The sequence below is a fragment of the Rousettus aegyptiacus genome, unplaced genomic scaffold, assembly GCF_014176215.1.
Source record: "Rousettus aegyptiacus isolate mRouAeg1 unplaced genomic scaffold, mRouAeg1.p scaffold_m13_p_6, whole genome shotgun sequence".
Classification (NCBI taxonomy): domain Eukaryota; kingdom Metazoa; phylum Chordata; class Mammalia; order Chiroptera; family Pteropodidae; genus Rousettus; species Rousettus aegyptiacus.
Genome location: NW_023416309.1, coordinates 112,209,902 through 112,223,959, shown reverse-complemented (window position 1 = coordinate 112,223,959; position 14,058 = coordinate 112,209,902). Strand labels below are relative to the sequence as shown.

The 14,058-nt window shown below is 56.8% G+C and overlaps 1 long non-coding RNA gene across 1 annotated transcript; it reads left to right on the top strand.

Moving 5' to 3' along the window:
- The first annotated feature begins 2,385 nt into the window (after positions 1-2,385).
- LOC118603905 lies at positions 2,386-4,035 on the top strand. The gene is made up of 3 exons (XR_004951467.1): positions 2,386-2,526; positions 2,993-3,363; positions 3,629-4,035. It is a non-coding gene; the product is annotated as an uncharacterized LOC118603905 (long non-coding RNA).
- The last annotated feature ends 10,023 nt before the right edge of the window (positions 4,036-14,058 follow it).

The following is a 14,058-nucleotide window of genomic DNA, read 5'->3' as shown; positions in this document are numbered from 1 at the left end:
GCTCACAGTCGTTGCCCAGTACTGGGTTGGGTCGGAGCCTAATCCTGGGGCCGGTTCAGCTGCTTAGCACGTGCTGTCAAAGAGGCTGCGGCCCCAGCCTGCAGCCTGGCATTGGCCAAGTGGCATGAGCGGCCAAATCAGCTTTGCTCTACTTATGACCATGTTGGTAAGTAATAGGGGGTGTGTCCTGTGGCTGTTTGCTGGCCAGCAGGGGCAAGATAATGGGTCTTGCTCCATGCGATGAGACCCTTATTCCTGGCCAGGCTACTCTAAGTTCATGCTCTTTTTTGGGGGGGATGATCAGCAATGCCGACTGCTGCCAATTGGACATTCAAAAGAACAGCTACAGAGACCGTGGAAGAAGAGGGAGCCTACCCCTCGAATTAGTCACCATTCTTGCCGAACCACCCACTGCTAAACTCGATGGCCCACAACAAAAAGCATTTATTGCCCACGCGTTTGTAGGTCAGTTAGGATTTGGCTGATCTTGTTTCTATTCATCTGGAATCGGCTCCAAGATGTGAGTGGGGTGCAGGGGTTACTCAGGGTGCATTCTAGTCCTAGGGGAAGGCAGTGGGCAAGAGGCAAGCCCACTCACTCAGGTACACTTCCGCCCGCTGCTCATAACGCTCTGCTAACATTTCATTGATCGAAGCAAGCCCCAAGGTCAAGCTCGGCGTCAGTGGGTCGGGATGTATGCTCTCCCTACAGGGTACACAGCGAATGTTTGCTGCACGGTAACGTATCAGGCCCTCACACCTGGAGGCGGTCCCTGTCCTAGCTGAAATACTCCGGCGAGAGTCGTTGATGGGAGGGGGAAACGCAACGGCGCCCATTCCGGTGCGCAGGCGCGCATTCCGGTGCGCAATCGCATAGGCAGGGGCGGGCCCTCCTGGCCTCCGTGGGTTCCTGACAGGGGGGGGGGGGGGGGCGGGGCAGGAGGGGGGTGACTGGTACAGGCACCCAGCAGCTGCCGGCTGCCGCCACGGGGCCAAGAGACTCCTGGAGACTGGGAATATGCTCCTGCAGTCTTTTTGAGCTGAGCGGTTTTGCAGCATTAAAAGTTCTGTGCGTGTGTGTGTGCGCGCGCGTGCACATCTCTCTATTTATAGATTCCTGAGGCGGCCAGGGATAAACTGGGCCTCCATCACTGCCAGGCGAGGAAGGCGAAGGGATCGTCAAGCCTGCCAAAGATGTATCAGAGATGTAGTCGTGTTTGCAAAGAAACCTCTGGCGTGTAATAAAGGCTGGGAAGAGCAAAGAGACTGAAATTAAAACACAGGCCGGTTAGTTCCTGAGTACAGTGTTTTCTGGGAGGCGATGGCAGCTGTTTAAATTCCAGAGCATGAAATGGCCTGTCATCCTGTCTTGCTTATATGCCAACGACACAGGGCTCTGCTGGCTGGGCAGTGGCACGGAGTGACTGGGAAGGCACACCCACTGGCATCTCACAGACCCCCAGGCTGGCGCAAACAGCGGGTGGGTCCAGAGCGCCCTCCGGCTTGTTTCTGTGCCTGAGCCTCGGAGGGGGACAGACGTTCTCCTTCCTTCCTGGCAGAAAGCAAGGACGAACGGCCTCAGCCCTGGCACCTGGAGAAGCCAAGGACCCCTTCTCTGCCCCTCACCCACCACAACGTTTTTCTCCAAATGCGGGATCAGAGACGAGATGGCATTGCTTCCAGAAACAACCCCTTGCAGCCTGTAACCACGAACTAGGTCTTGAAATATATCAAGGCCAAGAGTTGCGTGTCGGGGCGTTCTAGGCCATGGAAAAAAGCAAGAGGAGGCAAGAAGTCGCAAAACAGAAACAACGGTACGGTACCTGTATCAGTCCGCCACCGCCACGGCGATGCTGTGTGACCAGCGCCCTAAACCTTCGCGGCTCACAGCGCCCCTCGCTGGCCGGGCTGCAGCGACTGTGCCCCATGCTTGCTCACGTGGAAGCCCTGGTCCCCGCGCTGGCAGAAGTGCAAGAGGCAAGCTCAGATGCACCCCGCGTTTCGCGCCTCTGCTCGTGCCACACCTGCTTACATTCCACGGACCAAAGCAAGTCACGCGGCCAAGGCCGGAAGGAAGTCGAAGAGGAGCGGGGAAGTGTAGCATAGCCTCGGTGGGAGGAGCTTCAAAAGCGCATCACTAAAGGCGTGGATGGGGGGGGTGATAAACTGGGGCAAATACTTCCATCTCCTCTGGTCTCTGAGGGTCGCCTGCAAGCCACCGAACCATTTTCTACATTATCACGTGACCTCTGCAAGCAAACGAACAGTTTTCTGACATCGTCACGTGCAAGACGGGGCAGGGAGGAGAGGGCATGGAGCAGACAGGCGAAGTGTGAAATCCGGAGCTCCCGGGTGCTGTGCAAGGAGCCTGGGCTCGTCCTATGGGCAGCAGGGGGCCCGGATTCGTCAGCTCGGGCTGCTGCCACGAAGCACCCTGGACTGGGGGGCTTCAACACCAGACATCTGTATCTCACAGTTCCGGAGGCTGGGAAGTCTAAGATAATGGTGCTGGCTGATTCGGCTCCTGGTAAGAGCCCTCTTCCTGGCTTGCAGACAGCCAGCTGCTCACCATGTCTTCAGATGGTGGGAGTGGGGGTGGGAGGGAGGGAGGGAGGGAGAGAGAGAGAGAGGAGGAGCATGAGCATTCTGGTGTCATTTCTTTTGAGGGCCTTAATTTCATCGTATGAACCCCGGTCTCACAGGCTCACCTGAACCCAATCACCTCCTCAAAGCTCCATCTCCAAACACCACCGCACTGGGGCTGAGGGCTTCACAATACGTATTTTGTGTGTGTGTGTGTGGGGGGGGGTATACAACTCAGTCCGTCGCAGAGCCTGCGAAGGATTTTAGGCTGCAGTGTGACATGATGAGGTTTGTGTTCCGAAAAGTTGCCCTAATGAGACTTGAGGTGGTCAGACTGGGTGTGTGCGCATGCGTGTGTACATGTATGCACGTGTGTGTGTGCGTGTGCACCTCTCCCTCTACACGAACAGGTTTGGACCAGCCCGTGGTCATCAGGAAGGACAGGAAGTTCAGAAGACACAGTTTTGAGAAAGACTTTGGCAGTCGAAGCAGGAAACAGTCGCTGGCGGGGTGTGGAGATCGGGTGAGGCGGGCAGCCAGGACAGGCCTCCCGGGCTCCCAGCTTGGGGACCACGGGCCCCAGAGGCCTCTTGAGATTTCGGGAGGGGCTGCTGGTCCAAGAAGAAGGAACGGGAGTGTTCACCGTCACGTGGCCGAGCCCAGGCGTCACGAGCATCCTTCTCTGGAGCTGCACCGTGGGGAGAGACGCCCACCGCTGGCCGCCAATGGGGTGACCAGGGAGGAACTCCGCCCCCCGCTGCTCATGTCAAGCCTCTGATAGGTTAGGAGCATTCGTGCTCCTGCCCCTCCTCCCCTCAAGGTCAGGGGCAGTGTGGCCCCATCTTGGTGGCCACAGCACCTTGCTTGGCCCATGGGATCAGTTTAGGATATGAGTGTGGTGGCCTAGCCGGTCCCTTCGCCCTCCCTGCCCCACCCCCGCCCTCGCCCCCAGCTCGCCAAATGCCCCTCCTCCAAGCTCCCCACCCCTCGTGGTCCTAAACAAATGTTCTTAATGTGGGGGTTTATCTCGCTCCCTGTCTTCTTAGTCCGCGCCTGTGCGGAGGCTGGGAATTCTGGACCAACGCTCGTAGACCGCTGTGAGTCCTCACAAAGATTTTCTCCAGGATCGGTACCCGGAGGCCATTTAAATATGTCTGTAACCAAGACAGTCCCTCTCCCTTCTCCCTGCTCAGCCCCAAATGATGTTTAATTTTTCTATAAATTAACTTGCACAGTGTCACGCCGCGTTAAAGCACCTTGGAACATTCCCATTCTGATCCGTGAGCAGCTGCCAGGCAGAGCGAAGCCACGGTTCTCCCCGGAGACGCCGTCCGTCACGTAGCCGATTCAAACAGAGCTACAGAGCTGACTGCGGGAGAAGCAGCAGCTCGCCCGCCGGCCGGCCGGGGCGAGGAGCGGGACCCGGGGCTAATGAATGGCGGTGCGCGGAGAAACGGAGGGCGCGCCCCCCTCACGTCGACCGGGGCTGCGCATCGGTCGATCACGCTCGACAGCGAGGCTGGAGCCACGTCCGGGGGGCGGGGTGGGGGGCTTGGCTGCCGTCTTCCTCCTGTGAAAATGTCTATTCATCTGACGCTAGGTCCTCATTTCTTCTTCCTGGAATCCCATTCAGACGAGATGGCCATTTTCCGCCGGCGGCCGCCCGTGGGCGTGTGCGTTAAGAATGCGTTAGAGCTGTGGGCTGCGTCTGTTGCGTGTGTGGACACCTTCCCGCTGGGGTGTTTGCCACATGCACGGGTGCCGGGCGGAACGGGGCGCTGCAGTGGACCCCTGAAGCTTGTTGTCCCGGACAGGAGACAGACGCCCCACCCACAGTTCGGGCCCTGCCTGTTAAGGGCTCTGTGTGTGGCCCCAGGGTCCGTCCAGGGGTCGGTTTGAATCCTGCCTCCTCTGCATTCTCACTGTGAGACCTCGAACATCGGTCCTGGTCTAAGGAGTGGCGCTAGCCCTGTGCCCACTTCAGAGTGTCCTGGCCTTACATGGGCCGCGTGAGCAGGGTGCTGAGCGCTGTGCCTGGTGCGGTGTGAGCTCCTGCTACGAGGGCCTTGTCGTCCTAACGGTGGCCTGTGTAATGGCCACAGGGCGCAGAGGAAGGCGTGACCGGCCGCCTGGAAGGTCAGGGCGGCCTCACAGAGGAGGCGAGCGGGAGTTAAGTTTGTGGGGGAGAGCGGGCTGGGGGGCCAGTCCTCGCCCGCTGCCAGGGGCTGCCCTAGCCCGTCTCATCCCCCGGCTCATGCAGAGCAGCCCTGAAATGCAGAGGCGCCAATGCCCCCGGAGATGACCCTCCAACTCCGGGACTGCGGTCGAAGCCTCCTGCCCCGCGGTGGGTGAGTCTGGGGCACAGTCCACGCGGCTTGATAGCTGTGTGGCCTTGGTCAGGCCTCTTGCCTTTCTCTGTGCCTCTTTGCAAACTTCGGGACCGCTAATAGCATCTTCCTCGCGGGTGCCACGAGGGCGAAGGAGGTATTGCCTGAAGTACTGAGTGCCCGTTAAATGTTCAAGGTGCGACCGGAATCCGGGACGCAGACGACGCCGTGATGCGTGGTGCCGGGGCCCGCAGGGGCGTGCCGAGTGACCCGCCTCCCGGCCTCCGCTCGCACCCCTGCCCTGGACAGGGAGCAGGAGGCCAGAGCCAGGCCCCAGCCAGGGCCTCTGCAGGGGGCGCCCCTCCCAGCCCTGCTGCCGGCTCCCCGTCAGCCTTGGCCCAGGTCCGCTGCGGGCAGTGGCGTGGCGTGAGAGCCCGGATGCTGAGCCGCGAGCCTTCCCCTGAGTCCCGGGCGATGATTTATCACCTCCACAGACCAGAGTGATTGACTCTTCACAGCCAGCTCTGCACCTTGCACGTCGCAGTCCTTGAACTTTCTGGCCCCAGGGCGGGGGCAGGGGCGGGGGTGCTGGCTTCCCATAACTACCCCTCTCAAGGACCCCCATGTAGCCTCTCTTCCCGGCCCCCAAATCCCCCCACCAGGCCAGGGAGCGTCTCCCCAAAATCCTGGCTTAATCCCGCTGGAAAGGCAATTCATTAAATGGACAATCAAAGGCGACTTGGCAGCACACTTCGGGTGAGAGTTTTTATGTACGTAAACGGCCAAGTCAGGAAAATATCGCTGGGCAGACCATCTGTCTCAATTTGAGTTTTGAGAAATATGGCCACCCGGCATTGTTCCCATGTCAGACTCTAAAAGCAAAAAACAGGGCCGGCAAGGGACCATCACTCACACTCTGAAAGTGGATCGTCTGCCTCTGCCGAAGACCTTCTGGCCAGCCCGGCGGGCGGAGGGCTGGGCCCATTGTGGGTGGGGGCGGGGCGGCCGCACGCCCACCTCTGGGGCCTCGGTCCGTCCACAGCTGGCCGCTCAGAAATGGGCCCGCACACTTTTATCCATGCTCCGCCGTTTCACATTTTCCCTGTCCCTGTGGCTCTCGCTGTGGCCAAACCGGGCTGGCCTTTGGGGCACGTGGTGGGCCACCAAGGGGCACCCACCTCCCCAACCCACCTGGCCCTTGTGAGGCAGAAATCTGACGCGGGAACTGCACAGCCCCCGTGGAAGGTGGAGGCGCCTGGGCACTGGAGGACACAGGGGTCCTGGGGAGATGAGGTGGGGGGCCAGCAGGGGGGCCTAGGGCTTAACAGCAATAGGAGGTCACTACCGCCTCTAATGCTGGAGGGATAAAGGCCAGACGTGGAGCCACCACGACCTCAGGGCCACACAGAGCAGACACAGCCACTGTGGAGGTGCAGCCCGAGGCAGAGGAAGAGGCGGAAACTCGGGGTACTCCTGCCCGCCCATTTCCCCCCAGTGCCTCCAAGCTAGAAACCAGTCAGAAGCCCGCTGAGGGGGTGCGAAGCCCAGAACCAGCCGGCAGGGCTCAGACCCCAGCCCTCGGCCACAGCAGGTGAGGACGGATCTGGGGGCAAGCGGGCCCGGCCGGGCCCAGCCAGGTGTACGTACTCGGGACAAAACGCAAAGGGGCTGGGGCAGCACCGGTCCTATGGCTGTGACAAGTCACGCAAGCCTGGTGTACGGGTCTGGGGGCCAGAAGGCCGTCGGCTCCCCTGGGCTGGGGGCTCTGGCCGCCCTCCCTCCAGCACCCCAGGGGGGAATCTGTTTCCCTGCCTTTTCTGGCTTCCAGAACTGTGTTCCTCATGACCCCACCTTCCCATCTTCGAAGCAAGGATAATCTCCTTGTCTCAAGATCCTTAACTTAATCTCACTGGCCAAATCGCCTTAGCTATATAAGATTACATTCACCAGGGCCAGGACGAGGGGATGGATATTCTGGGGGGCCGTTATTCAGCCTTCTACGGGTTCCAGAGTGTACAGCCCCTGTAATAGCTATCTTTTCCTGTGTAACAAGTGCCCCCAAATCCAGCAGCTCAAAGCAACGACTGTTCATCATATATATCCTGGAGCAGCTTTGCTGCCTGGCTCTGGCCCCGGGTCTCGTGGTCAGGCTGCCAGCCAGGGCTGCGGTCACCTCCAGTCCTCAGAGAATTCGCCCCGAGGCGGCTCGCTCATGTGGCTGTGGGCAGGTCCTCACCACGCGGGCTTCTCCATGAGGATGCTTGGGTGTCCTTGAACGTGGCAAGGGGCCGGCTTCCAGCAAGCCGAGTGCCCCAAGAGTGCAGGCAGGCTGGAAGCCGCGGTCTCCCTCATGACCCAGCCTGAGTTCGTCTGCGGGCCTGCCGTGACAAGGGACCACTGGCTGGGTGGCTTAAACGACTGAAGTTTCTTTTCTCACAGCTCTGGGGCCTGGAAGTCTGAGGTCAAGGTGTCGGACGGCCGCCTTCCCCGCGAGTCCTCGCGTGGTCTGCCTTCTGTGTGCGTGTGTGTGTGCGTGTGTGTGTGTGTGTGTGTGTCTGTCCGGGGCTCCTCTTCTGATTGGGACACTTGTCATATCGGCTCAGGGCCCACCCATATGTCTTTGCAGTACCTTAGTTACTACTTTAAAGGCCCTTTTCCCAAATATCGTCACATTCTGAGGGACTGGGGCTTAGGACGTCAACATGTGAATTTGGGAGGGGACAGAATTCAGGCCACAGCACAGTCTCGGAAGTGACCTCCCTCTGCTGTGGTCTCTTGGTCACACGGACCAGTCCTGCTGTAGTGATGGAGGGGACAGGAGGCAGGGCTCGGGGTGTTGGGGGGCTGCCTCGGGGTCCCCTCCCTTCGCCCCAAGGGGAATTCTTACTAGTTCTGGTGTAGGTTTCAAGGGATGCTCCGTAGGGGCAGTCACGTGCGTGCACACGCGTGTGTGCTCTTCACACACGTGAAGGCAGCGTGTGAGCCCCACGGTTCCACGGCCCGCGGCCCGCACGTAGCCAGCGCGTGAAGAGCCACCTTCTTCCGTGCGGCGTCTCGCCGGGTGAGTCACTGCCCTGGATGGAACTGGTCCCCTGGGTGCTGAGGCTGTTCCCGGCATTTCGCCTCTGGTCCCCCGGGTGCCCAGGCTGTTCCCGGCATTTCGCCTCTGGTCCCCCGGGTGCCCAGGCTGTTCCCGGCATTTCGCCTCTGCGTGTGATGCGGCAGCAGTCATGCGTGTCCTTGGGCCATCCCTCGGGTGGGCTGGTGTATTTGCGGCCGCGGAACCGCGGGGTCGAAGGCTCGGGCCCGCGGCAGACGTCCTCTGCTGGCGAAGCTGCCCTCCCCACCCCTGGGAACAGCGTGCGGCGGGGCCTGTTACCCCACAGCCGCGCCAGCCGACACGGGCTGCGACCAGCCCAGTCGCTCTGGCCGGTCCCGTGGCTAACAATGGTATCTCCAAACGGCTGTTCCTGAGGCTTCATCATTTGTCTCCATGCCTTTTACAAACGCCTGTGAGCCACGACCCCAGGGCTACGAAGAGGGCGAGGGTTTGGGTCTGGCCTCCTGGGCTGGCGGGCCGTGGCCGGGCTCTGTGCTCAGTGTGACGGCCTCCTCCTCCCTCGCCCTCCCCCTGCCCCCACCTTAACCTACATGCTCCCCGCCTCCTGGGCCTCCAGGGCTGCGGGGAGCTGCGACACCCTTGGTCTCCCTGGCGGGGCGCGGAAGCGGAGAGCGCCTGCCAGCAGCCTGCTTTGGGTCACAGCCTCTGCTTTCGTGGCCATGGGAACTTGAACATGTCCCTTAGGCTCCACGCCTCGGTGTCCACATCTATAAAACGAAGATCATAACGGCACAATCTCCGCAAGGTGGCTATGAGCATTTGACAAATTAATCATTGTCAGGTTCTTTGAACAGTGCCCGGCTCAGGGGAAGTTTACTTGAATGTTGGTTAAATTGTGATCGATCCTCTGTTTGTTCATCGGGTATTTAGTACGACCCCCTTCTTTCATTACTGTTGCCTTTTCTCTTGTTTGTTCAGGTGTTGTTCTCCACGTGTCCCACGGGCACTGAACACCTGCTGAAGCCCAGGCCCTGACTTTGAGAGGGGGACACAGGATGGGCCAGGGGGCTACGGTTCCCGCCCGGGGGGCTTGTCAAGGCCACTTCACGCACATTCACGTCATCTTGTAGGAAGCATCGCTCCCATGTCCTCGCACTTGACCATGCCGGTCGAGGACACTGGTCAAGAGATTCATCAAGGTTAAGTGACAGGACCAGATTTCACTGCCGGCAGGAGGCAGAGGGGAATCCGATCCTGGGTGCGGTCCCCTTGCTAGCCCGCCAGGCCCTGGGAGCCCAGCTTACCCTGGTACTGGCGGGAGGCCTCTGAGGGACTCCGACACGTTCCGTCAGCTGGGCAAGTGGCAGCCGGAAGGAGCCAGACCCGGGAGAACGCGGAGTGCTCAGGGGGACATTGCGGAGAGTAGGACCTACTCTTAGACTGTACAACACTAGGGCCGAGCCGTGATGGCCACACGCACTCTGGGTGGCGATGATGTGTCCACGCAGGTGACAAGCGCCTCTCGAAGCCGGGAGCCGAGGAAGGCCGAGCGAAAAGCTCTTCCTGGGAAAAGCGTTTCTGTTTTCGGATGCGGCGAGGATGAGAGCAGTCTCACGCCCGTTTCGGCCAGCGCCCCTCCTGGCCCTGGGAGCATCCGTCCGCACATTTGGTATGGATCTTCAGTCCCCCGAATAAGTCTGAGAACCCAGTCAGCACCGATGTGCACACGAGCTGAAGCGCTCCGGAGGTGTGCGCTTTTGGTCGACGTGCGTTTGCACACTGCGGACATAAGCGAGGTCAGCAGATGCGCCCCCCTGGCGTGTGGGCGAAGGCAGAGGGCACGGTGTTCTCACCTACGTGCTCCCGCACGCACGCTCAGGCCGCGTGTCTGGACGTTTCGTCCCTGCGCCTCCTTCCGCCGTGCTGAGATTCCGAATTTGCCTCGCGGCGGTCGGAGCGCAGGCGGATGCGTTTTTCCCACAGGCCTTTCGGAGGCACGGCTTGGGACGTTACTTCTGGGAGACCGTGCATGCTGAGGGCAGGACGTGCGGGCCCCGGGCCAAGACCGGCCTGGGGACTGCGTTAACCAGGTCATGCCTAGAAAACAGCGCCAAAGGAAAAGGCGAACCGGATCCCCAGGCAAGCGCTGGCACGCGGCCGCCTCGGACACAGAGCTCTGAATCGACGGGCGCACACTGCGCGCAATTACGTCTCCGTCCGGAGTCCCGGCTCGCTTTGTCTTAACCTGTCCCAGCCCATCATCTGGAATCAGTCACTCAGACCCCTGTAGAGTTCCCAAACGCCACTGTATTGCGGGGTAGATGAGAACGCGCTCAGGGAGGGAGCCCGCGTCCAGGAGGGAGCCGTATGAAGGTCGGGGTTTTGGGGTGTCTCTGTGCATCTTATAATCCGGCTGTTAGAGAAGAAAGACCGATGGCGGGGCCCCCTTGATGTAAATATCCACTGAGGTCAGCGTCTGCTCTGAATTCTCCTCCTTCCACCACCGAGTCCCCCGGCTTCTGGATGATCCGGCCTCCCTGTGGCCAGCGCTGTCCCCACACCAGGCTGGCCTCCCTGGGGGGCCTGCGCGTGGTTTAAAGCTCCAGTATCGCCAACTTGAAATCCTTAATTTTTGAACAAGGGGTGTCGCATTTCCGTGTGGCCCCAGGGGCTGCACATTGTGAAGCTGGTCCTGCTCCTTCCTTACCAGAATTTTCTGCTTTCTCGTCTGTCTCTCCTTATGGACCACAGATCCATAACGCTCGGAGTCTGTTTCATCTACGCCTGGGTTCCCAGAAAGTGACTTACCGGTTTATAGGGACCCGGAAGTGTGGTGGAGCAGATAAGTTTCCCAAGCAGCAGGGACCGTGACCAGCAGAGGCTGGAAGGTGGGCTCCAAGTCGGCGCTCTCCCCCATTTGACAAGAACCCCGTCTTCCAGCTCTGGGTTGGCGCCCCTCTCAGTAGCTGCTGGAGGTCGATGCGACCCGTTAGCGGGTCACGGGAGGCTGGCGTGAGCATCTGGTTCTGCACGCCTCTGCTGGGAGGGAACTTAAAGACCGGGTTGGCATTTAAATGTCCTAAAATCGTTACTATGAGCTTAGTCTAGGGTAGATTTTCATGCATGCAAATGACTGCCACTTTGCTCATGTAGAGATATTGGCGGAAAACCGTCTGGGGAGCAAGCTGGGCTGAGAGTGCAGGCAAGAGCTCAGGCGGATCTAAGCAGAGGCGCCCAGAAGGGGCAGCTGTGTGTCCCCTCCTTTGGCCGATGGGGAGGGGCCTTTTCTTCCCACCAGACAAAGCAGCGAATGTAATAAACCCGCTCCCCTAGGCCGCGTGTGGCAGGCGCCAAAAATAAGGTGCACGAGAATAAATTCTTGGATTTGGCGCTTCATCTCCTCCTTTTCTCCTGAAGCTCCAGACGGAGCAGCTGTTTACCGGGAAAGGAACCTCAGAGCAGGGTGATGAAACAGATCGGGGCTGGGAGCAGTTGCCGGTGCGTAACTGCATTAGGCACGTTTCTTGGCCCTGTACACCTGTTTGGACTAACGTGTGCCCGACACGCACCTGCTGGACAATGCCTTGTTCTGGACAACCGGTGACATCCCGGAGTCGCCTTGCCTTGGCCTCCCGCGCCCTCTCAGCTTCCATCCATCCTCCTTTGCCCTCCCCATCCCGACTCAGAGGGGAGTCCTTCTCCCAGGGGCTGGCTTCTCAAATCCAAACTAACCCATCCGGCGGCCGCTCCCCCACCGCACCCCTAGCCAGGCCCCCACACTCCTCGCCCTATGATCGCCCACTGCATGACCTGATTACAGGCATCGGCCAGGCCAGCTGTTCCGCCCAGAGCCCACAGCTTCCTGCCCACCGCCAGGACAGGCAGAAGGATTAAACAAATGCCTCTCCTCTCGCCCACGCAAGCCTCCACCATCCCTCCAGTATTTATGGAGCAATACGGGGGTTCGAAGACATCTCCCCCCGGTAAAGCTCATCTTTGTACCTCATCATATTGTCTGTTTATCCCAGGAGCTTTAAATTTTACTCTAGTCGTATGCACTTATTTTGTATAATTTCTGCTCTTTGGGTCTTAAGACGTCCTCTATCAATGTCGTGAAGATGTTCTCCTATAATTTTTCCTAAAAGATATAAAGTTTGGCTTTTTCACATTTAGGCCTACGATTCACCTGGAGCGTATTCCCCTGTGTACTATAGGTAAACCCTACTTTTATGCTTTCCTTTGTGAATAGCCAGGTATCCCAAGACTGTCAAACGGCTCACTCTCCCCCCGGCCCCCATCGATTCGTAATGACACCTCTGTCATTTGCCAGGTGTCCACAAACTGATCGTCTGCTCCCGTTTTCCCTATTCCGCCTGTTGGTTTATTGGGCTTAGATCCAAACCACACTTTTTATTACAACATACTCCTTTATAGTAAGTATTGACATCCGGAGGGGCGAATCTCTCGTCTGTCTTCTTCAGCATCGCCTTGGGAACCTCATGGAATGCAAGCCTCGCCTCGAACCACCCCCAGATGCTCAGGCAAGGGAGAAGTGCCCATTTCGTAGAAGTCCCTACCAATGTGCATCGATACCAATTTAAACGCAGCCACATAGTTATCCTACGTAATATGTTTTTCTTTTTGATTACATTAGCAGAAGATCCTGGGAAAATACGAAATCAAAACGACAGAGCAGGCATCCTAATTTTCTTGGCTTTAAGGAAAATAATCTGAATGTTTTACCATTAAGTCTGATGCTTTCTTGGGTAGATATTCCTTACAGGTTTAAGAAAATTCCCATCTATTCTCGGTGTGCTGAGACTTTTCTTTAAAACATTGCGAGTGGCTATTGCATTTTATTGAATGCCTTCCCTGCATCTAATAAGATGATCATACACACCGACTCTCCTTTAATCTTTTAATGTGGTGAATTACTTTAGCGGATATTTCAGTGTTAAACCGCCTTTCTCTCTCTGCTTATGATGAAGTATTTACATATAGATTGCTGGATTTGGTTTGCTAATTCGTGTGCAGGATTTGTGCATCTGTCTTCCTGTTTTCTTCGGAGGTACCGTTCCTGCCTGCATTTGGCAAAGTTCTGCCATCTTTTAAAAGGTTCTACCATCCTTGAAAGAGGAGTTGGGGGGCCCCCTCCTCCTGCCCTCTGTCCCAGGAAATTTCTATAGAACAATTGTATCTGATAGGGTCATGGGCTTCTTGAAGGCTCGATAAAACTTGCCTGTAATACTTTGGTTTGGTGCATGTTTTTTGTAAGTAGATTTGTGACTATTCACTTAATGTCCCTAATACTGATTTTCTATTACTTTTTAAGATAGTTTTGATCGTTTCTCATTTTTCTATGCATTTGTCTGTATCATCTTTTAAAACATTTTAAATGTTTGGACATAAAGTTGTTGCTAGTGCTCTTTTTATTTTTTTTAAAGAACTCTTCTGCATATCTGCGTCTCCTTTTGGATTCCTGATGATATTCATTAATGATTTCCTTCCTTCTCTGTAATATTTAATGCCTAAAAAGTTTATCTCTTTGTCTTCTTGGAGAGTCAACTTTGCATTTGTCAATTCTTTCTTTTGTACATTTTCTGTTTCACTAATTTCTGTACTTATTTCCTCCCTCTCTTTCTTTTTTAATTTCTCTTTTTTTGTTGTTCCAATATCTTGTGCTGAATGCTTACTTCATTAACTTTTGCTATTACTTATTAATGAGTGTTTTTCATTACTCATCGCTGCTTTAGCTATCTCCCACGTTTGGAAATGCAGCCTTTTCTCTGTCATTCACGTCATTTTATCATTCGGTGTTGGAAGCTGTTCTAGAGGATATCAGTTCTCTGGTATTTGTTGAAACTTCCTTTGTAGCCTAATATCTGATTAAGACTTGTTAAGTGTCAGAGGCGGGTTTGAAAGAACAGTTCCTGTGTATGTCTAGATTAAGCTCATTAACCATGTGGCCCAAATCTTCTATCTTCTTACTGAATAAGCCGTGATTTTCTGACAGAGATATGTTGAAACTGTCCACTCTGATTGTACACGGGTTTCTCCTATACTTTTGCTTTCCATATTGGAAACCAAA